Source organism: Schistocerca piceifrons, chromosome 8, assembly GCF_021461385.2.
Source record: "Schistocerca piceifrons isolate TAMUIC-IGC-003096 chromosome 8, iqSchPice1.1, whole genome shotgun sequence".
Lineage (NCBI taxonomy): Eukaryota > Metazoa > Arthropoda > Insecta > Orthoptera > Acrididae > Schistocerca > Schistocerca piceifrons.
This window is the reverse complement of record NC_060145.1, coordinates 31993643-32018771: the sequence shown is the minus strand read 5'-3', so window position 1 is coordinate 32018771 and position 25129 is coordinate 31993643.

Here is a 25129-nt window from a genome sequence, read left to right as displayed (position 1 = left end):
ACCCAGAACACTATTTACATTTATGATGCCACGTGACCGAGGTCATTGACCTAGCGAAATCATCATTCTTATCTGTGACGTCATCAAGCTACAGCCTCCCCCTTACTCCCCCTCCCGATCTCATCGTCTCCACCCTCCTTTTCTTGTGCCCCTTGTTCTTTCCAACGTATCACAATGTACCACTGTAAATGGAAGAACCAGTCAAAAATCCCTGATGGTGGAACAAAAGCAATTGTTTTAATGGAAAATTAAATACACTCTACTTTCCTCCCCTTCCCGTCTTCTTCAACGAGTCACAGTGACGCGTTTAAATGATGCTTAAAAATGATGTCAAGCTACATTATTTACCTACACATGTACAACTCTGACATAGTATTAAACAGATTTCAAGGTCAAAGACATGCAGTATATAAATAAAAATAGTGTACATATACATACCTCTGGCATAATATTAAAATGACTCCAGTGTTGAGGAATACTTTACATGCATATCCTAAATTGTATATACACATACAAAAACACACACACACACACACACACACACACAACGTAATGTACCACCTCTGAAAATACACCCACTAGTGCAATGCTGTAAGTAGCTCATACCCATCAACTCTCACTTACCCATTCTCACTCTCTCAGTTAGTCCACCTCATTCTCTTTGTCTTCATAACTGCCAGTGTCTCCTGTCTCATAACCACAGTGTCCTTTCTTCTGTTCTTCTATTACACTACTGTCTCCCCTCATCGTCACTCTCTCCCTCCCGCTCTGTCTTACTGCTACTATCTCATTCACTTCTTCACAGTGCCCCTGTCTCTTCACACAGTCACTGTTGCTCTCTTACTCGTTACCATTGTTGTAGCCTCCAATTTCTCATTATATCTGCATGCAACCCTCTTCCAATTTCTCTTTCTCTTTAACGTCTCACTTTGGTAAGTGTCTTTCATTATTTTCTTAGACTCTTCTGCCCCTGTCAACTACGTTCCAGCGCCGCTGTGTACCTGTTTTTAACCTCACCTTGGCACTGTCTCCTTCACTCTTTCTATACCATAACCACAGACTGTCTTGTGTCTTTCAGTATTTACTACTTTACTCTCTCTTTTCCTCCGTCAATGTCACCTTCTCTCTCTCAGCATAAGAAATTTCAAATACGTAGGCTTGTCAAAAGTTTTGAGAAAATTTTTAAAGGTGTTGATGAAGATAAAATGGGCCACCTGGTACTACCGATTTTCAATCAGAGGTTTTAAAATGAAGCGTACTCGCCTTTTCTGTGTTCCGATAGGAGTATTTTTCCGCTGGTTTCCTTATTTTCCGTGCCACAGCAGGGCGTGTCAGTGTTATGAAAAGACATTTTGATAGTTTATCTATGTGACACTGAAACAGAGCAAAACTCATGTTACACCTCAGACAGCATTCTATGTACACAAAAATTTGCATGTGCTTCAGCAGAACATAGGCCTCACAGTACCATTCAGATGATAACGGACACATTTTACAGCAGCAAGTTTCTGAATGCTGTGTCACTTTTTTACCAGTAGCGTAAGTTTGAACCTCTGTTACTCGGAAACGGATAACAATAACAACAAAATTTGCGAAGATGTTCGAGATTGTGATCTTAGGAACATATGGTCAAAATTAAAACCAATTTATGTGCATAGCCGTCCTGGTATCGGCTCCTCGGTTTTTCTACAAAAAATGGTAGAAAAAACTTTTCGGGAGTTTTCTAAGGAACCACCCATGTACTAATTGTGCCTCCACCAGCACGCTGTAGACCACATCAAATGCAAACAGAAGCAAACGATGTGCTCCATTTTCCTATGCAGGAGGAAGTGTGTAATATTCATACACTACTGGCCACTAAAATTGCTACACCACGAAGATGACGTACTACAGACGCGAAATTTAACCAACAGGAAGAAGATGCTGTGATATGCAAATAATTAGCTTTTCAGAGCATTGACACAAGGTTGGCGCCGGTGGCTACACCTACAACTTGCTCATATGAGGAAAGTTTCCAACCGATTTCTCACACAAAAACAGCAGTTGACCGGCGTTGGCTGGTGAAACGCTGTTGTGATGCCTCGTGTAACGAGGAAAAATGCGTACAATCTCCGTTTGTAGCCTATCGCCATTGCGGTTCATCATATCGCAACATTGCCGCTCGCGTTGGTCGAGATCCAACGACTGTTAGCAGAATATGGAATCGGTGGGTTCTGGAAGGTAATACGGAACACCTCGTATTACTAGCAGTTGAGATGACAGGCATCTTATCCGCATGGCTGTAACGCAGGGGCGGGCAAACGTTGCACGCGGCTCGTGAGCGCACAGCGCTGCCCGTGTGCTGCTCGCGTGCAGTCGTCGAACGGGGCAGTGGCGACAGCCCGCAGGTTGCCGCAGTGTAGTGCCAGGCTAAGCTGCGGACGTTGAAGCTAAGCGACCACTACGTAGTGAACGCTGTATTTCAATAACCGGAAAATGCAGAGTGAATCGAGGAAACGGAGAATTGGAGATTTGCTCTCGTTTAAAAAGGAATGGGAGAATCACTTTTTCTCTGCGCAAAAACGTGAAAATTGGAAATGTATAATATGTGACAGTAATCTCGCTGGTCAGCGGAAGTTTAATATTGAACGCCATTATAATAAATTTCAGTATGTTGCCGTTCTTAGTGCAATAAAAGAGGAATTTCTCAAGCGATTTGGGGATATATCTTACTTATCCCAAGGTTTTGAATAGTTCTCGAGACAATCTGCTGTTTCTGTAGATGATGTTCATCCCAGTTAGCAAATGGAATTAATAGGTCTGCAGCGTAATTCTCGTCTGAGAGACAGGTTTCTTTTGGCAAGACGTGTGATAGATTTTTATCACGACTTTCCACAGCAAGTTTCCTCGTCTCCATCGTGAAGCCGCGAAGATAATGTCAATGTTTGGCTCGACATACGTTTGTGAGAGATTTTTTTTTCTGTTATGAAAATTAATAAGTCTCGGTTAAGAGCAAATATCAGTAATGAAAATTTACGTAACTGTTTGCGTTTGTCTGTATGGAGAAATGTTGTTCCAGACATTAAACGTATTGTAAACTCCACCTGTGATAATTAAATAAAACGTATCGTAGGTAATAGGTACTCTTTCAAACGATGATTACTTTCAAGCACTCCTACTAACCTTATTCCTTCATTCAATAAAGCAAGCTAGGAAACAAAACGCATTAGAGAGGAAAGAGCGGAGTGACGGCATGTTGGGGAGGGGAGAGAAGCGGGTGGCCAGCTTGCCCCTGTGTGCACGCAGAACACCTGTTAACTGCACACGTGCAGAATTTCTGACCGCCCCTGCTGTAACGAATCGTGAAGCCACGTCTCGATCCCTGAGTCAACGGATAGGGACGTTTGCAAGATCTGATTGTAGCATATCGCGATTGCGGTTTATCGTATGACGACATTGCTGCTCGCGTTGGTCGAGATCCAATGACAGCATAATATGGAATCGGTGGGTTCAGCAGGGTAATACGGAACGCCGTGCTGGATCCCAACGGCCTCGTATCACTAGCAGTCGAGATGACAGGCATCTTATCCGCATGGCTGCAACGGGTCTTGCAGCCACGTCTCGATTCCTGAATCATCGGATGGGGACGTTTGCATGATAACAACCATCTGCACGAACAGTTCGACGACGTTTGCAGCAGCATGGTCCATGGCTGCGGTTACTCTCGACGCTGCATCTCAGACAGGAGCGCCTGCGATGTTGTACTCAACGGCGAACCTGGGTCCACGAATGGCAAAACATAATTTTTTCGGATGAATCCAGGTTCTGGTTACAGCATCATGATGGTCGAATCCGTGTTTGGCGACATCGCGGTTAACGCACATTGGAAGCGTGTATTCGTCATCGTTACATTTCAGATGTGTTACGACCCGTGGCTCTACCCTTCATTCGATCCCTGCGAAACCCTACATTTCAGCAGGATAATGCACGATCGACTGTTGCAGGTCATGTACGGGCCTTTCTGGACACAGAAAATGTTCGACTGCTGCCCTGGCCAGCAGATTCTCCAGATCTCTCACCAATTGAAAACGTCTGGTCAATGGTGGCCAAGCAACTGGCTCGACACAGTACGCCAGTCACTACTCTTGATGAACTGTGGTATCTTGTTGAAGCTGCATGGGCAGCTGTACCTGTACACGCCATACAAGCTCTGTTTGACTCAATGCCCAGGCATATCAAGGCCGTTATTACGGCCAGACGTGATTGTTCTGGGTACTGATGTCTCAGGATCTATGCATCCAAATTACGTAAAAATGTAATCACATGTCAGTTCTACTATAATATATTTCTCCAATGAATACCCGTTTATCATCTGCATTTCTTCTAGGTGTAGCAATTTTAATGGCCAGCAGTGTAATTTGACCCTGTGATGTACTATGGCGACAAGAAGATGATCCTTCTGCCGTGTATAGAAAAGGCCCCTAGCCCAAGGCCTGTCCAAAACACTTGAGCCCACCTTTTTATCACCGACAGAACCCGAGGTATGAGCGCCGGAACAATTCCTTTTTATGCGTGTGTTTTGGAACAAATAAGGTAGCGCATGCGGTACTGACAATCAGCAACAGGCCAGCAGCGAAATAGTCGAATTCGTGTCATTGGGGTCCTGACGCAGCAAGGAGTCAGATGCTTGGAGGAGTCCAGTGCCACCAGATTGTGCCCCCACACCCCTCCCCACCACCCTCCTCGTGGAAACAAAAGAGCGTCGTTAGCGGTCGCACGCCCGAGACTTGCAGCGGCGTCTAATGAACCCGCGAGAGATTATTAAAACTTAATTATCGGAATTACTAATGGACTGGAGCGAAAGGGCGCCATTCGGCGGTACCAGACTCTCGGCTCTGTCGCCTAAGGCCGCGCCAAGTTGCGGCAGCCACAGCTGCAAGAAGTCGTGGGCCTCACCCAGCCACTGATAGTCCTCAGTCACTTCATCAACTCGCTAACTTAATTTAACATCACTTAATAGCCAAATTTCCTGTATTAGAATGAGGGAGCGACAAGGCGAGACCGGGAAGTGTCTGCCCCACTCTGAACCGAAACGGACGAAAAGGGGAAAAAAAATTAATCAAGGAAATCGTTGCTGCCATCCCGCCACCACCATAGCAGGTGACCTGACAGGCTTACCCATCCCTTACTCTGTATGCAAATGGAATTTGTCTTTCTGGTGCTCTTTATTAGTTTCAGAGCTTAAATCATTTCGTTGAACCGTCCCGAAGAGGAAGGTTAAGACGAAACTTCTCAAAACCAGGAAACGAGGGAAGAAAAAAGGAATTCTTGGCTGGGAAGAGGGGCAGGTCGGAGTTTACGGCCTCGTTACTCCAAGTTGCGGGGGCGTTTTTTCTTTCGTGAAGTTGAATAATGAATTGTGCGTTCCGCGGCCCTCCGTCTGATGAGGGCAGGGACTTCAGGAGCAGGAACCACGCGCTCGAGATTTTAATTAAATCCGAACGAGTTATGCATCCAAGAGGTGCGTTTTTATAAATATGTATTCGGGCAAGGCTGACACGGTATCCTAAACGAATTGCACCGTCTAGAAAAAGCCACGCTTCCCTGGTTCAGTCCTAGCAGGACGCATGTAAAAATATAGGCAACTTTGTGATACAGACGCTATTATTTAATATTCTTCTCGTTTATTCTTCATGCCCGACAGCTTTTAATTTTCCTTCTCTTGTACTGTTATAAAGGGAACGTTGCCTTCCTAGTCTCCCCTGTTTATTCACATTGCAGAATATTCCGTTACTTAGAACTGTGCCCGCATCTCGTGGTCGTGCGGTAGCGTTCTCGCTTCCCACGCCCGGGTTCCCGGGTTCGATTCCCGGCGGGGTCAGGGATTTTCTCTGTCTCGTGATGGCTGGGTGTTGTGTGTTGTCCTTAGGTTAGTTAGGTTTAAGTAATTCTAAGTTCTAGGGGACTGATGACCATAGATGTTAAGTCCCATGGTGCTCAGAGCCATTTGAACCATTTTGAACTTAGAACTGTAGCACCCAATTATAATCCTTTTCACACCGATTCAGAGACGTATTAAACAATCATGTGTTGTGTAAAGCAGCTGCAGTGAAAATTAATTATGTGTAAAAAAGGACTGATGTTTCAAGCCGTTCCAGCTTACTACGTAACAGGTGTATTAATACCTATTGATACCAACGACGCTTCGTCTTTAATTTCTAATATTCTTGCCTATTATTGGTACCTAGTGAAATTTAAAGTATTACCATGCGATTGTATCAAGTCTTACACCGTACGGTGCGTTTAATAAGACCTTTAGGTATGCTTACTATAATTGTTTAAACTAATAAGTTTGCGTATACGATGGGTACAAATGCAAATAGGTTTGTTCACTGGAGAACAGGACCCCCATATTTCTGTCAATACCATATCCAGGAACGTTATTTAATCGTTGGTATAACGAACAATGGCACACAGGGTGAGACAAATATGGGCCGCTAGAAATAAATTCAAAACTAATAAACGCACTCTAAGAGAAGAAATAAAAAATAAAAGATGCACCATGATGTTGTTACGGAAATTGGGCAGAAACTGATATTAATGCATGAACCATAGACCTTGCCGTCGTTGGCCTGGCTTGCGTCTCTCAGCAACACAGACAGCCGTACCGTAGGTGCATCCATAACGGAGGGGTATCTGTTGAGAGGCGAGACAAACGTGTGGTTCCTGAAGAGGGAAGTTGCCTTTTCAGTAGTTACAGTAGCAACAGTCTGGATGATTGACTCATCTGACCTTGTAACATCAGTCAAAACGGCGTTGCTGCACTGGTACTGCGAACTACTGAAAGCAAGGGGAAACTGAAGCCATAATTATTGCCGAGGGCATGCAGCGTTTCTGTATGGATATATGATGATGGCGTCCTCTTGGGTAAATTATTCCGGAGGTAAAATAGTCCCCCATGCGGATCTCCGGGCGGGGATCACTCAGGAGGGTTTTGCCATCAGCAGAAACGAGACTGGCGTTCTATGGACAGGAGCGTGGAATGTTAGATCCTTTAATTGGGCAGGTGGGTTAGAAAATTTGAAAAGGGAAATCGATAGATTGAAGTTACATACAATGGGGATTAGTGCAGTTCGGTGGCACGAGTAACTGGACTTCTTGCCAGGTGAACACAGTATTCTAAATAAAAGGTCAAATAATGGTAATGTTGGAGTGGATTTAATAATGAATAAGAAAATAGAAATGCTGTAAGCTACCTTAATCAGTTTAGTGAACACACATCATAGCCAAGATAGACACGAAGCCCACGTCTACCATAGTAGTACAAGTTTGCTTGCCAGTTAGCTCCGCACGTGAGGAGATTGAAGAAATGTATGACGAGGTAAAATAACTTATTCAGATAGTTAAAGGAGATAAAAATTTAATAGAGTTGGAGTCTGGAATTCGATAGCAGGAAAAGGAAGACAAGGGATAGTAGCAGGTGAATATGTACTGGTAGAAATGAATGAAACAGGAAGAAACCTATTAGAGTTTCACACAAAGTGTAATTTAATCATTGCTAACACTTGATTTAATAACCATAAAAGAAGGGTGTACACGTGGAATACACCTGGAGACATGGGAAGGTTTCATATTGATTATATAATGGTTAGACAGAGGTTTAGGAACCAGATTTAAAATTGTAAGACATTTCCAGGGATAGATGTCGGCTCTAGGGACGCTTTATAGGTTATGAAATGCAGATTAAAACTGGAGAAATCGGTAAAAGGTAGGAACTTAAGGAGATGGGACTAGGATAAGTTGAATGAACCAGAGGCTGTTGACAGCTTCGGAGGCAGCATGAGGCATCAGTTGACTAAAACAGGGGAAAGGAATACAGTAGAAGACGAAAGGCTAGATATAAGAGATGAAAGAGTGAAGTCATCAGGGCCTGAAATAGATAAAAAGACAAGACTAATACAAATACATGTATAACACAAAATCTATTCGAAACAAGGCCCAATGGGTAGATGATATTATGCGAGAATTACCGATAGCCTTGGGAGAGCCAGCCATGACAAAACACTTCATCTGGTGTGCATGGTGGATGAGACAGGCAAAATACCCTCAGAATCCAACAAGAATGGGGTAATTTCTGTTTCAAAGAAAGTAGTTACTGATAGGTGTGAAAATTACCGAACTATCAGTTTAACAAATCATGGTTGCCAAATATTAACACTAATTCTTTACAGAAGAAAGGAAAAACTGGTAGCAGGAGACCTCAGGGAAGATCAGTATGGGTTCGGGAGAAAGGTAGGAACTACATATACAGCATTTTTATAGTTGGTTAAAGCTTTTGACAATGCTGGCTGAAATACTCTCTTTGAAATTCTGGAGGTAGCAGTGGTAAAATACAAGGAGCGAAAGGCTATTTACAACTTGTACAGAAACCAGACGGCAGTTACTAGAGTCAGAGGGCATGAAAGGGAAGCAGTGGTTGAGAAGGGAGTGAGACGGGGTTGTAGCCTATCGCTGATGTTATTTAGTTTATGCACAGAGCATGCGGTAGAGGAAACCAAAGAAAAGTACGAAATCGCGGTTAAAGTCCAGGGAGAAGAAATAAAAGTTTCAGGTTTGCCGATGACACTGTAATTCAGTCACAGACAGCAAAGGATTTGGAAGAGAAGTTGAACGGAATGGAAAGTGTCTTGAAAGGGGGATGCAAGATGAACATCAACAACAGGAAAACGAGGGTAATGAAATGTAGTCGAATTAAATCAGGTGAGGGTAAGGGAATCAGATTAGAAAACGAGACAGTTACAGTAGTAACTGAGTTTTGCTATTTGGGCAGCAAAATAACTGATGATGGCAGAAGTGTAAAGATATAAAATATAGACTGGCTATGGCAAGAAAAGAATTTCTGAAGAAGAGAGATCTCGAATATCGAATTAAGTGTAGCGAAGTCATTTCTGAAAGTGTTTGACCGGAGTGTAGCCATGTATGGAAGTGAAACATAGATGATAAACAGTTTAGATAACGAGGGAATAGAAGCTTTCTAAATGTGGCGCTACAGAGGAGTGCTGAAGATCATATTGGTCGATCACGTAACAAATGAGGAAGTACTGAACAGAATTGGAGAGACAAGAAATTTGTGGCCCAACTTGACCAAAAGAAGGGATCGGATGATAGGACACATTCTGAGACATCAATACAGTAAGCAGAGTGAGGAAGATGGTGGGTGCAGTAGTTATTCGGCGACGAAGAGGCTCGCACACGATAGAGCACCATCGAGAGCTAGGACAGTACACATGGAAAATGTCGATACCAGAGCATTTCATTCAGTATACCCAGAAGCACAGTAACTTTACCTCACAGACAGGCGCGTGAACCAACTACACAGATATCAGCATTTGAGAGAGGACGAGCAGTTGGGCTGAAAGACACCAGTTGGAGTAATCAGCGAAACGCTCGGTATCTGATCAGGAGCGGTGCCATTATCGCAGGAAAGTAACGACCATGGCCGGAGACAGCATCAAGAATTAAGTGGTCGGCCTAGAGAGAAGACAGAACGTGAGGACCCAGCAGTCTCGCACCTACAGCCCCGGATTCAGTATCTTCATCGACCCGACGTCCAACTGATGCTTCAGTGACCGCAAATGCCATTAATAGGTGGCTGAACTGCCGGTACCCCTTACGCCTTCTACCATTAATCACAGTACACCAAAAAACGATTCTGCAGTGGTGTCGGGGACATTGCATTGACTGGAGCAAAATTGTCTTCAGTAATGAGCCCCATGTGGAACTGAGCAGTGATAGCCAGACGGCGGGCCGTACAAACCTGAGTGTCGCTCGCCCTATGTCCCAACAACCAGGAACAATGGTCAGGGGTGCCATTTCCATTCACAGCTGGACACCTTTGTTTGTCATCCACAGTTCCCTTACAGCACTGTGATACTTCGATGGTGTCCTACGCCCTGTTTTGATGCCCTTTATGGCAAGTCATCCTCGACTTACATTTCAGCAAAGTAATGCCCGCCCACACACGCCAAAATTTCTGCTGCTTGTCTTCGTTCTTGCCAAACCCGATCTTGGCCAGCAATGACTTCGGATCTCTCGGCAATTCAGAACATTTTTTAGCAGTATGGACAGGGCCTTCCAGCCAGCTCGGGTTTTGACGATCCAATGAGCGAACTGACAGAATTTGGCACGGTATCCCTCAGGCGGACGTCCAATAACGCTAGTAGTCAGCGCCACGTGGAATACCTGCTAGCATAAGGGCCACAGGTGGACCAACAAGTTGGTTTGTTGCTCAATTTCTGAATAAAGGAACCACTTTTCCGATATTGTAATAATTTGTTTGCTTCCACATGTACATCACATCTACCATTTTCATTTGGATAATTCCTTCTTGTTGCGAAAGTTCTCTTTTTTGTCTTAGAGTATTTGTCCAAGTATAATATTTGCAATAGAAAATGTGGATAAATATTATCTTTGACAGATGCCGAATTATCACAACGACTTTTTTTAAGGGAACAAGAGTTTATACATTTTAAAGGGCACTGAGCTCTAACATAATGTTAATCAGAATCAAACACTAACAAGGTAACAGCGCCCCAAACGACGATGCCATGCAGAGGAAGACACTAACGCCTATCCTACGCTATTGGCCATTACAATCGCTACAGACGCGACATTTAACCGACAGGAAGAAGATGCTGTCATATGCAAATGATTAGCTTTTCAGAGCAGTCACACAAGGTTGGCGCCGGTGGCGACACCTACAACGTGCTGACATGAGGAAAGCTTCCAACCGATTTCTCATACACCAACAGCAGTTGACCGGCGTTGCCTGGTGAAACGTTGTTGTGATGCCTCGTGTAAGGAGGAGAAATGCGTACCATCACGTTGCGGATAAAGGTCGGATTGTAGCCTATCGCGATTGCGGTTTATCGTATCGCGACATTGCTGCTCGCGTTCGACGAGATCCAATGACTGTTAGCAGAATACGGAATCGGCGGGTTCAGGAGGGTAATACGGAACGCCGTGCTCGATCCCAACGGCCTCGTATCACTAGCAGTCGAGATGAAAGGCATCTTATCTGCATGGCTGTAACGGATCGTGCAGCCACGTCTCGATCCCTGAGTCAACAGATGGGGACGTTAGCAAGACAACAACCATCTGCACGAACAGTTGGACGACGTTTGCAGCAGCATGGACTATCAGCTCGGAGACCATGGCTGCTGTTACCCTTGACGCTGCATCACAGACAGGAGCGCCTGCTGTGGTGTACTCAACGACGAACCTGGGTGCACGAATGGCAAAACGTCATTTTCTCGGATGAATCCAGGTTCTGTTTACAGCATCATGATGGTCGCATCCGTGTTTGGCAACATCGCGGTGAACACACATTGGAAGCGTGTATTCGTCATCGCCACACTGGCGTATCACCCGGCGTGATGGCATGGGGTGCCATTGGTAACACGTATTGATCACCTCTTGTTCGCATTGACGACACTTTTAACAGTGGACGATATATTTCAGATGTGTTAGACCCGTGGCTCTACCCTTCATTCGATCCCTACCAAACCCTACATCCAGCAGGATAATGCACAAGCGCATGTTGGAGGTCCTGTACGGACCTTTCGGGATACAGAAAATGTTCGACTGCTGCCCTGGCCAGCACATTCTCCAGATCTCTCACCAACTGAAAACGTCTGGTCAATGGTGGCCGAGCAACTGGCTCGTCCCAGTCACTATTCTTAATGAACTGTGTTATCGTGTTGAAGCCGCATGGGCAGCTGTACATGTACACGCCATCCAAGCTCTGTTCGAATCAATGCCCAGGCCTTTAAAGGCTGTTATTACGGCCAGAGGTGGTGTGTTCTGGGTACTGATTTTTCAGGATCTATGCACCTAGATTGCGTGAAAATGTAATCACATGTTAGTTCTAGTATAATATATTTGTCCAATGAATAACCGTTTATCATCTGCATTTCTTCTTGCTGTAGGAATTTTATGGCCAGTAGTGTCGTATACTTATAGAACCTCTGACACTCCACTCCTTTTTTCTATCGTCAGACATCAGCAAAAACACCCTATGAGTGCGTTAGCGTCTGTAGAATAAATGATTGGGATTAACAGTGGACCTTATTCTATGACAGAGCAGAACGACGTTTAGCTGTATACAAATTATTTTTAATTCAAAATTATTGTCAAAGAAGTACGCGATGTTACATAGGTTGTAACATGTGAAACGTCCCCTTTGAACAAATATGCATGACTGTGCTTAAACTGACACATAATATTTTTTAGCGCAACGCAATCTGACTTTCAAAAATGTCTACAAAAGAATGGCCCTGACTAACATTAACCTATACCTTTCACAAATCACTTACCTCACAAAAATCTTCGTTACACGAACTACTGCAATACAGCGAGCGCCACTACTGCCAGCTAAATAAAAGATTCAAACTACTGAAGTCACTAACTACTGATAGGCATAGTTAGCAAATTAAAGATTTTGATAGAGAACAAACAATGTATTTACCTTAATAGTCATAATATATATAGCAGTTCATGACATCCAGTCTTACAAATTTCAAAACTCCGCCATCTCTCTCCCCACATCCACCACTGCTGGCGGCTCACCTCCAACTGCGCAACGCTACGCGCTGTTCACATCCATCTGCCCAACACTACGATGGCAGACAACAATGCAAACTAGCCACAGACTGCACACAGCAAAGCCAGTGATTTTTCATACAGAGCGCTACGTGGCGTTACCAATAAGAAAACCTAAACAGCCTAATTACACATGACAACGTTAGAACAGTTGTCAACATAACACATTACATGGTGTTTAATCGAAATAGCTCTGAACACAACACTACCAATTTTTAACGACAAGGTTCTCTACAAAATTATTCTTCCTACTACAATTGTGAAGTAGGCCAATATTACGACAAATCATCCGAGTCCAGTTCCAAGATCCTTACTATTTAGGATGACAATCAATTCTATAGAGGGCGGTTATTTTTTGAGGCACGCTGAACAAGGAGATTACTCAAGGTTGCTCGAGTTCACAGTGGACGCAAGCTGGTGAACCAACAAGTTTACCCCTCTGTTAGCGGTATTTACCTTAGCTGCGATGAGCTGTTAGCTGTACGGCTGCTCTCGCCCTCTGAAAGTCGTGTAAAAGCTAATCAAAATGTTTGCTGATTTTTTCAGCAGAAACTGTCCTATGTTTTTCGTTAGGCGAGAAAACATGCACTCATCCATAGTCCTGAAATATGGCGATAAGCACGTGCATGGATGGAGCAGCATTTATATGACAGTGCCCTCTCAGTTCTTGCAAGAACAATTAACTACGTGGCTGTTTTGTATCTCCACTATTGGAGCTCAACGGAGTTGCAGCTAATATCTAGCTGTTCACACTAAATTCCACCTTTGCGTCGTACATAGCGTGCTGCGCCCCATTCTGCACTTGATGCTAGTTCAGAGGAGAGTCCCCAAAATTTTCGGTCTTGTGTCTCTCGTAGCAAAACTGTCCTCCACCTGTGCTTTACGTCACGGCTTTTTCTAACCAATAGGAGCATTCCTTTCATCTTGTGGAAATTATATCTGACAATCGCAACGGGAATACCATCAAACTGCACTTTACTCCTTCCTAGTTCATTTTAGCCAATTGGACATTTTGTGCCCACTACAGACGCCTACAACTTACATTCATACATAGCCTGCGTGCTACGTACGGTTCACGTGATCGATTGCGTCGGTGGTCTGTATGTATGCATCTGGAAATTCCCCAACGCAGTTTTCTAAAGATTCTCTCTGTACCACGCCACTAGCTCGCTACCTGTTCTGCTCAATGAGTCACCTGGCAAGTCCAATGTCCCCAGTCACAGGTCGCTTTAAATGCGTTCCGTTGTACTCGGGCTGTGACGTCGCAACCCCCATCTGCTCCGAAACTAACGTTTCCTCCAGCACCTTTTCTCTTCTCTTGCTCATTGACGTGCAAGATTTAGGTTCGTTGCACTAATACCGTCGACTGAGCGTCACCCCTCTGCGTTGGATGCTGTACCTTGTAATAGGCAAACCTGCTCATTATCGCCGAAGTACGTCAAGTGACATATGCACCTTCCTGTTACAATGGATAAAATCTCTCATGTAAGGTGCGAACTTGACCTTCATTTAATCTGCCAACTTACATATTCTCCTTCTTCTATTTTCAATTTTGCACTGGGTCAATCAATGGATGAGTAATTGATTGATCAGTGTAAAATTGTTTTCAACTGTGGACTGTAACAACTGACATATTTTGGTTGACCAACTTCCTATTTTAATATTGCATAATCAAAGAGTGCTTCTGTTAAGAGTCCTTATCGTTATTTTGCACTGCTATTGTTTTCCTATATAATATTGTTCGGAGCACTACAGTAATGCTTTTTACAGATTTTAACATGTTCCTTTTAATTTTCTGATTTAATAACGATATTCAATTAATTTGAAGACTTTTTATTTTATTGTTGTCTATGTTTTAAATTTAAATTCGTACAAATCAGAGCTTCTTTTATTGGACTCTGGATACTTAATGCAACTAATTTTTCTTGTGGAGTTGATATTTGTTGTTTTACCCTTTATGCGATTTTATGTGACTCACATGGTGCAAGCCCCATGTTTTTCTTGATCTTCAGTTAATCAATTCGACTCTATTATCATGGACCACTTTACTTACTTCCATACGGTTTTTGTATATTGAAAACAACTTGTACTTTTAAGTTTTTTCTTGCTAGAGAGATTGTGGGCTTTTACCAGTACCTTTTGTCCTAGTGAAAATACTCGTGAAGTAGCCGTCTTGTCCGCTCGGTTTTTTTCTGTTTAAGGCCGAAGTCTTCAAATTGCTCAGTGCCAAATTTACTACATGTAGATGTTATACTCTGGGTACTGATGGAAATTTAATTGTTTCTCAGGTTTTATCTGATGCCAGCTTATTTTTCAGAACAGTGATTGCAGGTAATAACATACTGCTATGTGGCACTTCGTTTATAACACCTTGGAAGTAACACAAGTGTCTGTCCCACGTATTACGCTGCTTGCTACAATACAGACGACAGAGGGACCCAAATCCTTCATCTTTCATTCAGCTGCCTTAGCGCTTGGCGTATATTTGGATATGTAAATAGGTTTGATTTTATGCCGGCGCAGCGTGTTGTGCCGTTATACTGAACGATTTTGTGTCCCATTTTCTGACAGCATTTTATCGACCCAACCAACTTGTTGAAGGAAATCTTGTGTAAGCGCTTTGCTGATATTGCTCCCCGTTGCTTTCTTGAAGTGAGTAAACGTCACGTATTTTGACGTTAATTCTAGGAGCACAAAAATTAATACATGACATCTGTGTACGAATTAATGGACCCATGATATCTGTTGCTGCTATGTGTCTCAATTTCTCCGGAATGATTGGGAGCATTGGTGGTCTCTTTTGAAAGGTTACATGTTTAGCTCTCTGGCATCTCTTCCACTTAGCCAGAAACTGTGTGATTCTTTGCTCCGTATTTGCGAAGTGACAAGACATCTTTAACTTTAAAAATCATTTCTTAGGACCACAATGACTGTTACTCAACTGAGTGTACCAAACGTACTTATTTATCAGTCCCTGTGGTATACATGGGACCCATAAACTTGTATCTGTATTACGTCTATAGAATAAGACCTGGTCCTTTATTGTCTAATGTCCCTTGATTCACGGTTGTTCCATTTAATTTAACCTTGGAGAGATCTGGGTCTTTATCATGTTCCCTGCCTAACTGTTTAAAGATACTGGTGACGTAATTTTCAAAAGGCACATTTTTCAAGTAAGGCATGGCTACTTGCTCTTCTTCTGTATTACTCACTCTGCTTTCGTTAGCGCCTTCCTGCAATCGGGTAAGGATATCAGCTATGATATTTGATGGCCCAGGCACAGAGGTGATTCGAGAATCATATTCCTGCAGCGTTAACATCCACCGAATTATTCCTCCTGGCAATAGTTTTGCACTTAACATAATTTATTGTGCCTTATGGTTAGTAAACACATTTGGTTTCGACCAAACAAAAAGTATCTGAATCTACGAAACCCCCATACTGCTGCCAAGGCTTTTAACTCTGCGATTGAATAATTTTTTTCACATTTATTAAGTACTCGACTAACGAAAGCTGTCGTCTTTCTTATCCCCTGTCTGTCCTCTTCGTATTGTTCAAAGAGTACCACACCTGACCCTGTTTTAGAATTGTTTGTTACCATACACAATTCCCTCGTCAAATTGGGATGCGCTAAAATTGGTGCCTTCACCAGTGACTTTTTGAGTTGCTGGAACTCCTGTTGTGCTTGGGCATCCCACACCCAGGGCATCTTTATACTAGTTAACGCACATAACCGTGAGGTAGCAACGGATTCAGTCCAAATGAACCTTTAGTAGAAGTTAATGAGTCCCAAGAAGCCATTTAACGTCCTTCTATTGCATGGAGTGCGTATGTTCTGTATTGCTTGCAGTTTGCTAGGGTTAGGTAAAATTCCCAGTTTAGTGGTAATATGGCCTAAATCCTCAACCTCTTTATTCCCAAAACTGGCTTTCATTATGTTAACATTTACTACATATTTCTTTTAATCTTCTTAGCAATTATCGAGTACCTCATTATGAAGTTTCCATGATGATTCAGCTACTAATACGTCACCGATATGACAGGTGAGACGCTGTTGGAGCTCTTTATCCAATACAGTTCCTAAACCTCTTATAAAGGCAGCAGAGGATATGTTCAGTCCGAAAGGGAGCCTTTCGAACTGATAACTTCGTCCAAATGAGATAAAAGCTTTATACTTTTTACATTCAGGTGTTTGTTCTATTTGCCAATAAGTAGCCCGCAAATAAAAGGAGAGAAAATCTTAAACCCAAAGAACTTTTGTAAAAGCTCTTCAAATTTTTCTTGGCGATCCGTTCCAGGAATGATAATGGAATTTATTTGTCTTGCCTCAATGACTAACCTAATACTTCCCTCCTTCTTATCTACAGTTCGCAATTCCTGTTGTATGTCGAGGTTGAAGTTTCAATAATGTCATCATCTAGCATCTTTGTAATTATGAAAATACTTGTCTTTGGTAACACAGTGGAATAGTGTAAGGCGGTACTCTAAATGGCTTGTAATCTTTAACCTTGAATTCGTATTGAAAATTTTTAGTGGCATGTCGCCATTTTGCCGTAATACTCCTAATTCGGCTTTGTCTGTATCTGAAATATCCCTTACTTGTCGCAACTTATTATCTATTTCTTGATGAATTTCCACCATTACTTAGTCATCTGCAGGTATTGTTCCTTTAGCCCACCTATACCATGGCAGTCCCTCCTCCGACTGATACAGATCCAGTTACACAGTCAGTTGTTTGTAAGCACCTTGCATCTCTTCATATCTGAGTTTTTCTTCAAAAGTAAGACGTAGCTTCCCGAGCATCATATACCCTTCGTTCATATTGAGTGTAACACGATTTTGAAACATGAAATCGGCTCCAGTGATTATGGGCACAGATAGTTTCGGCACAATTACCATGGTCGGTTCTATTTCAAACCCCTGACATAAAAGAGTTACACGCGTTTGCCTAGTAATCACTGCTGACGAATTCATAATCGGTCCTTCGACTTTAACACGTTTTGTCTGTAACATTGGTAGCGCCGGTACAGCGTTACATTTCTCAATAAGTTCTTCGGAAATCGCAATCGTTTCGCTTCCCGTATCAAGGATGGCGTCTATAAGCACGCCACCTACCTCAACCTTAATGACCAGTTGAACCACATGAGGAACTTTCGTTTCTTTTTCTTGCATTAATGCCTCATCTATTGAGTCATACGTTAACCTTTCAATATGTTGAGCCTGCCTGTCTCATTGGTTTTCTACCGTCACTTTACTCTACTCATTAGTTTTAACACCTGTCATCTGAATGCTCTGGGGTGGGGGGGTGGAGGGGAAGTTATTTGCCCCTAACCTTTATCAAATGTTTCTATTACTTCCTCATACTTTCCTATCCTATATATATATATATATATCATATGAGTTGGGTATCAATACTGGTGTTGCCAATGGTGCATTATCCGAATTTCGTTGATCTAAATAAAGTCTATTTACATTTTTCATTATAAAATCAACCTCATGTGGCGATTGAATCGCTTGTGACTGGTCTTCGAATGGTCCATCTCATCAATTCTGTCATTTACCAGAATGGAATGGACAATGTCTTGAAAGGAGGATATAAGATGATCATCAACAAAAGCAAAACGAGGATAGTGGAATGTAGTCGAATTAAGTCTGGTGATGCTGAGGGAATTAGTTTAGGCAATGAGACACTTAAAATAGTAGAGGAGTTTTGCTATTTAGGGAGCAAAATAACTGATCATGGTCGAAGTAGAGAGGATATAAAGTGAAGACTGACAATGGCAAGGAAAGCGTTTCTGAAGAAGAGAAATTTGTTAACATCAAGTTTAGATTTAAAAGTCAGGAAGTCGTTTCTGAAAGTATTTGTATGGAGTGTAGCCATGTATGGAAGCGAAACGGGGACGACGAATAGTTTAGACAAGAAGAGAATTGAAGCTCTCGAAATCTGGTGCTACAGAAGAATGCTGAAGATTAGATGGGTAGATCACATAAGTAATGAGGAGATATTGAATAGACTTGGAGAGAAGAGAAATTTGTGATACAGCTTGACTAGAAGAAGGGATCGCTTGGTAGGGCATATTCTGAGGCATCAAGGGATCACCAATTTAGTATTGGAGGGCAGCGTGGAGGGTAAAAATCGCAGAGGGAGACCAAGAGATGAATACACTAACCAGATTCAGAAGGATGTAAGTTGCAGTAGGTACTGGGAGATGAAGAAGCTTGTACAGGATAGAGTAGCATGGAGAGCTGCATCAAACCAGTCTCTGGACTGAAGACCACAACAACAAGGTGGCCTGAATTCGACTTCATGTACCGGTTTGTTTCGCGGGTGTTGTCCTGCTGGAGTCTGATTCTCCCTACATTTCTGCTTTTTGGCATCCCAGCTCTACCCGGATAACTTTGGTTTTGAGATGGAAAGCCTCTAAGCCTTACTGCTTCGTTTGCATGGTGATCATGTCGCAATTTGTAGTTACCACCATAGTTTCTAGGACCAAAGCTGTTATTGTATTTCCACGGCTCAAGAAAACCAAGCTTGTTTTTTGACCTCTGTGCGTGACCAAAACCATAGCTATTATTATCCAATGGGCAATTACTTCTCTTTCCAATACGGTTACCTTTCCCAACATTATTATCGCCATTGTAAGCTTTAAGAAAAGGCCCATCAGTTGCGTTTACACCCCCTACTAGTGGTTTCCCCCACTGCCCGTTGTTTCTTCGCGTCATCTTCACTGAAGATGAATTCAAGTTCTCTTGGCACTCCTTTGAATTCCTGTATATTGTCTTCCCTGCCAACCAACGATTGCTGACAAAGCAACGGTAACTTTGTTGTGCACATACGTATCAGCTTCCCATCACTGTACGTATCGTCTAAACACTGATTCTTTGTTTGTTTTTTTCATATCTTCAGAAAAACTAACTGGCTTCTTTTCTCCCGAATTTTCGAATGACTGCTTCTGTAACAATTCATATTTTATCGTATTTTGGGTTCCCGTTGACCAGTATCGCTCCAAGAATGCTGACGTCAATTGTTCATACGACTTACTGTTTTCTGTGACTTTTTGCATGGTTTACGCTATTGCGCTTTCCATATGACCACAAATGAAGCCAAGTTTATAGCTAAGTGACCAATGCTCTTTTAAACCGATCTGAAATTGACGAATAAACGTGCGGGAGTGTAAGAAGTTCCCGCTTTCTTTGCAATGTTGGAATTTTCTGACTCTCAAAAAGTGATCTTTGTCAAATATTTCTGTTGGACCATATGGCGTTTGTGTTTTCGCAACATTTTCGGTTCTCTTCGAGTGCGTCACGGTTTCTTTTATTCATCCTACCACATTTGGATCCTGAGATGACAAATTTGAGTCCCATTTAACATCGCATCTACGCAGTGCCGTGCAATTATCTTAACCCTACCGTCCCTTGTGTATCGGACTGCAAGATACGTTTAAGTGTCTCGTTACTGGATCAGTGTTTTGTCTTTTTACTCGATTCATATTGACCTGCGGTATATGTCCTGTTGTACTATAGATTGTAAACTGGAGACTCTGGTGCATCGGTCGCCGAAACTTGCCCTGTTACAGCGTCATTCGCTGCCGCTGGGTTGGTATGCTTGCAGTTACCGCTTCTCGCACCATTGCGAATGCACATTACCTGCTTCGTTCACCTGTCTCTGCTGTACTCCTCACATTTGCTTGTGTTTAGGATCAGAAAACAATGACTCAACCTCTTGTGGACATACTTGTGGAACCTCATGACTTTTTTGTGTCTCCGCAGCTGCCGCGGAAGATAGCATAACTGACTAGGTTACATCTGGACTTTTTTGCACCACTATGTCCGATGATACTACCGATTCGGTCGCCTGACTACTGCTTTCTGTTCGGTTATCAATACACTGCTTCAGTTCTGTACGAAGCTGTTCATACTGCTGCTGACTTTTCGTGACGTTGTTTACAATGCGTGTATCAAATCTTTTAACGCATCTCACGTGACACGTTTTCTGACATTGAGTTCTTCCACGATTTTTTGCTCCTTACCAGACGCCTTACATGCTGAATTATCAATTCTTTGGTTGATATTAAACACTGCATTCTGCACCTTGGCAATGTAAGTACGCATCTATCTCTCGTCAGCCATACGCGACTGAATTAGTTCGCGAGAGTCTCTCGGCTCTTTCCGGATTTCAGTAAACTGTTCATTAACTTCAGTTCGCAGCTTTTGCTGAACTTTGCGGACTTTTTCGAATCCAGCATTGGTTTCAGATTTGAGACCATTTAAAGCAGCACTTGGGGCCGATAAACCTCCATTTGTTTCTGTTTTTAAGTCTGCTAACCCTGCATTTGTTTCTGTTTTTATATTCGACGTTACGGTTCTTAATTTTGCTAACCCTGCATTTGTTTGACTGACAACAACAGTGAGTTGCTTCAATATTAAGAACACACCATCTGACTCTTCACCACCGTCACCTGTCACCATTTGGTGTCTTCAAAGGAGGATATAAGATGAACATCAACAAAAGCAAAACAAGGATAATGGAATGTAGTCGAATTAGATCGGGTGATGCTGAGTGAATCAGATTAGGAATTCAGACACTTAAAGTAGTTTTGCCATTTGGGGAGCAAACGGCGTCTTGTAACATTTACCAATTCATATTTGGTCTATGGAAACAATGTGTGTAAGTGCACTATCCACAGACGTCTTCTGCAGCACCACATTTCGGAAGCTTCTATTCTCTTCTTGTCCAAACTATTTATCGTCCATGTTTTACTTCCATACATGGCTACACTGCATACAAATACTTTCAGGAACGACTTCCTGACACTTAAACCTATTCTCGATGTTAACAAATTTCTCTGTTTCAGAAACGCTTTCCTTGCCGTTGCAAGTCTACATTTAAAATCCTCTCTACTTCGACCATCATCAGTTATTTTGCTCCCCAAATAGCAAAACTCCTTTACTACTTTAAGTGTCGGATTTCCTAATCTAATTCCCTTAGCATCACCCGACATAATTCGAGTACATTCCATTACCCTTGTTTTGCTTTTGTTGATGTTCATCTTATATCCTCCTTTCAAGACACTACCCATTCCGTTCAACTGCTCTTCCAAGTCCTTTGCTGACTCTGACAGAATTACAATGTCATCGGCGCAGCTCAAAGTTTTTATTTCTTCTCCATGGATTTTAATACCTACTCCGAATTTTTCTTTCGTTTCCTTCACTGCTTGCTCAATATACAGATTGAATAACATCGGGGAGGGGCTAAAACCCTGTCTCACTCCCTACCTAACCACTGCTTCCCTTTCATGTCCCTCGACTCTTATAACTGCCATTTGGTTTCTGTACAAATTGTAAATAGCGTTTCGCTCCCTGTATTTTACCCCTGCCACCTTCAGAATCTGAAAGAGAGTATTCCAGTCAACATTGTAAAAAGCTGTTTCTAAGTCTACAAATGCTAGAACGTAGGTTTGCCTTTCCTTAATCTAGCTTCTACGATAAGTCGTAGGGTCAGTATTGCCTCACGTGTTCCGATGTTTCTACGGAATCCAAACTGATCTGCGCCGAGGTCGGCTTCTACTAGTTTTTCCATTCGTCTGTAAAGCATTCGCGTTAGTATTTTGCAGCCGTGACTTATTAAACTGATAGTTCGGTAATTTTCGTATCTGTCAACACCTGCTTTCTTTGGGATTGGAATTATTATATTCCTCTTCAAGTCTGAGGGTGTTTCGCCTGTCTCATACATCTTGCTCATCAGATGGTAGAGTTTTGTCAGGACTCTTTGTATCCACCTGGAAACTTCCCAACGTAGTTTCCTGAAGATTCTCTCTGTGCCCCGCCACTGGCTCGCTACCTGCTCTGCTCAATGAGTCACGCGACATGTTCGTCGTCCCTCGCAACGTGTCGATTTAAGAGCGTTCCGCTGTACTCGGGCCGTGACGTCGCTAGTCGCATCTCCTCCCGAAATAACATCTCCTCCAGCACCTTTTTTCTTCTCTTGCTCATTGTCGTGCAGCATTTAAGTTCGGTGCATTAATACCGCTGACTGAGTGTCACCACCTTCCATTGCATGCAGTACCTTTTAATAGGCAAATCTGTTAATTTTCGCCTAATGTATGTCAGGTGACATATCCTCCTCCCTGTTCCAATGTTTAAAATCTATCATGTTGTGGCGGCTTTTGTGTATCATCAACATCGACAAGTGCAATGAATATGTATGATACGATACCCTATGGTATTCTGCGATTTGAATTCACTCTGCCTTTTTTTTAGCAGTTGCATTGATTTGAGTTTGTAAATGATACTCCCCCCATGAACCATGGACCTTGCCGTTGGTGGGGAGGCTTGCGTGCCTCAGCGATACAGATGGCCGTACCGTAGGTGCAACCACAACAGAGAGGTATCTGTTGAGAGGCCAGACAAACATGTGGTTCCTGAAGAGGGGCAGCCAACTTTTCAGTAGTTGCAGGGGCAACAGTCTGGATGATTGACTGATCTGGCCTTGTAACATTAACCAAAACGGCCTTGCTGTGCTGGTACTGCGAACGGCTGAAAGCAAGGAGAACTACAGCCGTAATTTTTCCCGAGGAAATGCAGCTTTACTGTATGATTAAATGATGATGGCGTCCTCTTGGGTAAAATATTCCGGAGGTAAAATGGTCCCCCATTCGGATCTCCGGGCGGGGACTACTCAAGAGGACGTCGTTATCAGAAGAAAGAAAACTGGCGTTCTACGGATCGGAGCGTGGAATGTCAGATCCCTTAATCGGGCAGGTAGGTTAGAAAATTTAAAAAGGGAAATGGATAGGTTAAAGTTAGATATAGTGGGAATTAGTGAAGTTCGGTGGCAGGAGGAACAAGACTTTTGGTCGGGTGATTACAGGGTTATAAATACAAAATCAAATAGGGGTAATGCAGGAGTAGGTTTAATAATGAATAAAAAACAGGAGTGCGGGTTAGTTACTACAAACAGCATAGTGAACGCATTATTGCGGCCAAGATAGGCACAAAGCCCATGCCTACTACACTAGTACAAGTTTATATGCCAACTAGCTCTGCAGATGATGAAGAAATAGATGAAATGTATGACGAGATAAAAGAAATTGTTCAGGTAGTGAAGGGAGACAAAATTTAATAGTCCTGGGTGACTGGAATTCGTCAGTAGGAAAAGGGAGAGAAGGAAACATAGTAGGTGAATATGGATTGGGGGGAAGAAATGAAAGAGGAAGCCGCCTTGTAGAATTTTGCACAGAGTATAACTTAATCATAGCTAACACTTGGTTCAAGAATCATAAAAGAAGGTTGTATACCTGGAAGAATTCTGGAGATACTAAAAGGTATCAGATAGATTATATAATGGTAAGACAGAGATTTAGGAACCAGGTTTTAAATTGTAAGACATATCCAGGGGTAGATGTGGATTCTGACCACATTCTATTGGTTATGAACTGCCGATTGAAACTGAAGAAACTGCAAAAAGGTGGGAATTTAAGGAGATGGGACCTGGATAAACTGAAAGAACCAGACGTTGTAGAGAGTTTGAGAGAGAGCATAAGTGAACAATTGACAGGAATGGGGGAAAGAAATACAGTAGAAGAAGAATGGGTAGCTCTGAGGGATGAAGTAGTGAACCTAGCAGAGAATCCAGTAGGTAAAAAGACGAGGGCTAGTAGAAATCCTTAGCTAACAGAAGAAATATTGAAATTAATTGAGGAAAGGAAAAAATATAAAAATGCAGTAAATGAAGCAGGCAAAAAGGAATACAAACGTCTCAAAAATGAGATCGACAGAAAGTGCAAAATGGCTAAGCAGGGATGGCTAGAGGACAAATGTGAGGATGCAGAGGCTTGTCTCACTAGGGGTAAGATAGATACTGCCTACAGGAAAATTAGAGAGACCTTTGGAGAGAAGAGAATCACTTGTATGAATATCAAGAGCTCACATGGCAACCCAGTTCTAAGCAAAGAAGGGAAGGCAGAAAGGTGGAAGGAGTATATAGAGGGTTCATACAAGGGCGATGTACTTGAGGACAATTTTATGGAAATGGAAAAGGATGTAGATGAAGACGAAATGGGAGATAAGATACTGCGTGAAGAGTTTGATAAAGCACTGAAAGACTTGATTCAAAACAAGGCCCCGGGAGTAGACAACATTCCATTACAACTACTGATGGTCTTGGGAGAGCCAGTCATGACAAAACTCTACCATCTGGTTAGCAACATGTATGAGGCACGCGAAATACCCTCAGACTTCAAGAAGAATATAATAATTCCAATCCTAAAGAAAGCAGATGTTGACAGATGTGAAAATTACCGAACTATCAGTTTAATAAGTCACAGCTGCAAAATACTAACGCGAATTCTTTACAGACGAATGGAGAAACTGGTGAAGCGGACCTTGGGGAAGATCAGTTTGGATTCCGTAGAAACGTTGGAACACGTGGGGCAATATTAGCTTTACGACTTATCTTAGAAGAAAAATTAAGAAAAGGCAAACCTAAGTT